The 2,902-nt window shown below is 38.9% G+C and overlaps 1 pseudogene; it reads right to left on the bottom strand.

The window, feature by feature from the left end:
* Positions 1 to 1,959: 1,959 nt before the first annotated feature.
* LOC143671706 (peptidyl-prolyl cis-trans isomerase FKBP3 pseudogene) lies at positions 1,960 to 2,485 on the bottom strand (annotated as a pseudogene).
* Positions 2,486 to 2,902: the final 417 nt, after the last annotated feature.

The following is a 2,902-nucleotide window of genomic DNA, read 5'->3' as shown; positions in this document are numbered from 1 at the left end:
AATTTATTCATGTATTCCTCCTTCTAATTTTGTTGAGGACTTATTTCCAGCCAGATTCTTTTTTTAGCATCAAAATCAACTTTTTTTGTTGTTCAAAATAACATATACACAAAAAAGAAATACATTTCAAAGCACATTGCAGCAATTAGTTGTAAAACAGATTTTAGAGTTGGGTATGGGTTACAATTTCACAATTTTTGGTTTTTACTTCTAGCTACTGTAAGATACTGTAGATTAAAAGAAATATCAATGTAATGATTCAGCAATCATATTCATTTGTTAAACCCTGCCTTCTTTGCATAACCCCACCATCACCTTTGATCTTTTCCCCACTCTTTAGGGGTATTTGGGCTATGCTCATTCTAATTTTTCATCTTGGAAGGGGCTGTCAATTGTATGGGATAGGGGAATGGAGTTAGATGATGTTCTGGAGAGGCTGGCCCCTCTTCATTTCAGGACTTATCTGGTCCAGGGACCCATCTGGAGGTTGCAGGTTTCTGGAATGTTACCCTAGTGCATGGATCCCTTGTAGAATCTCATGTATTGCCCTAGGAGTTGTTTAGGGTTGGCAGGATGGTTTTGGTTGGGGGTTGGCAAGTTATGATAGGCAGCAATGACTAACTGAAGTATGCGTGAGTGACCTCCAGAGTAGCCTCTAGACTCTATTTGAACTCACTCTGCCACTGATACCTTATTTGTTACACTTCTTTTTCCCCCTTTTGCTCAGGATGACATTGATGATCCCACAGTGCCAGGGCCAGGATCATCCCTGAGTGTCATCTCCCATGCTGCCAGGGAGACTTTCACTCCAGGATGTCATGTCCCCTGTAGGGGGGAGGGCAATTTTCACTTGCAGAGTAGGGCTTAGAGAGAGAGAGGCCACATCTGAGCAACAAAAGAAGTCCTCTGGAAGGAAACTCTTAGATAAACCTATAGGTAGGCTAAGTTTCTCTGCTATATACATAAGCTTCACAAGAGCAAGTCTGAAGATTAAGGGCTTGGCCTATTGATTTGGGTGTTCCTAATGTTTAACACCATAACAGGTTTTTTTTTTTTCCATTTTCTTCGTAATGTCTTTTTTTTTTTTAACGTTTAAATATCTTGTTTTATTTTCATCAGAATCACTTGATGGCTGCCAGGAGTGCATTTGACAATTTTTTCATACACTATCCATATTGCTATGGTTACTGGAAAAAGTATGCAGACCTTGAAGTGCAGCACGACAACATTAAACAATCAGATGAGGTGCGTACATCAATGAATAAAGTTATGTTTATTAGGTATTATACTCCAAATAACAAAACAAAGACTTTTTTTTGGCTGGCAGTACTTACCATTTATGGCGAAACAGTTTTAGAGTAGTTTATTTGCATTTGTCACACTTGTGGCATTTGTAGCTACTATTTTCTCTCTTTGTTGGCAGGTGCGTTAAACTCAACAGTTTGTCAAGTTTTGCAGTGCAAGCCTCTGTATTACACTGCAGCTTAACAAGTAGGTCAGGGCTTTTCTGTCACTTACATTTATTTCTCATTTTCCAAACAATATAGTTTGTTTGCTTGTCACATTTGCTATGTCTTATTACATTTTCATTCAGATGCTATCTGTAACCCAAAGCCTGCCCACAGCCCAGTCAGAATGCAGGGACTTCTGCGCTTTGTAAACTGCACGTGGGGATCAGAACATTACCGTGTTCTATCCAACCTCCACCCAAATGGTAATGGTAGATTATTTAAACAAAATTCCTGTAATTGGTATTTCTGAGGTTCACTGGATAACACAGTGTGCCTCTCTGTTAAGAAATAATTAAATATTTGGAGTACATTTCTTCTTAGGTTTATTGTTGGGGACTTCAGGCAATACCTCTTAGTGATGATCTTTGGATACATTATATAAACTTCTTAAAAGAAACACTGGAATCTGGTGATCCTAGAAGAAATATTTTGCTCAGGTTGTGATTGACTATTCTCCTCTGATTACTTTGCCTACTCCAACCTTAAAACTTAAGGACTTGGTATTTTTCTTCTTCTTTGAACTGGTTTGAATATTAGTATCCAAAACAGTCCCATCCGGTAGTGTTCCTGTGTACCAGCAGTGAATAACATCTCCCTCTTTGGGAAAGTTGGTTTTCTCTCCCTTTTTAAGAACAGATTTTGTGTACTCTGGTGGTCCCTCATTCAGAGGCTTTTCAGACTTGGTTTCTTTGGATTTGTCTTCATTAGGCTTCACATTCTTCACCTGCTCTGATACTTCAATTATACTTTTGGTACCTCTGAAAGGCTTACTTTCAAAACGGTGGTTATAGGCTGTAAAACAATGGTCCTTGTTAGCTGTTTCGGCCACATTTTTAATGTTTCCTAATAATTTATGTTATGCAAGAAACGAATCGGAACCGTGGTCCTGCAGAAACTTGACAATGTCCTTCTTGGGGAACTGACCGCAGCAGCTGCTCCACGGTCCACGCCTACTGTGGAATGACTGCCGCCATCTTCCCCCGCTGCTTCTGCTGTATTCAGTAATGTCTTTTGAAATGCAAATATTTTTGAATTTTGATGAATTCCAATTTATCAGTTATTTAAAAATAGACCATACTTTTGGTCTTGTATCAAAAAAGCTTTGCATAACCCAAAGTCACAAAGATTTTTTTTCTATGTTTTCGTCTAAGGGTTTTAAGTTGTTTTAATATAAAATTTAAGTCTGTAATACATTTTGAGTTAATTTTTGTTCATGGTGTAAGTTGAGGGTCCAACTCATCTTTTTCCATGGGGATATTCAATCCTCTCAGAACCCTTCGTTGACCAGACAGTTCTATTCCCAATGAATTGCCTTGGCACTCTTGTCAAAAATCAATTGACTACGGAAGGTACAATGGGAACCACGCACCGGGAGCCGGAGGCAGGAAGGG

This window comes from Tamandua tetradactyla, chromosome X, assembly GCF_023851605.1.
Source record: "Tamandua tetradactyla isolate mTamTet1 chromosome X, mTamTet1.pri, whole genome shotgun sequence".
In the NCBI taxonomy this organism is placed as follows: Eukaryota; Metazoa; Chordata; class Mammalia; order Pilosa; family Myrmecophagidae; genus Tamandua; species Tamandua tetradactyla.
The sequence above is the reverse complement of the archived record's forward strand: the minus strand, read 5'-3'. Positions and strand labels throughout refer to the sequence as shown.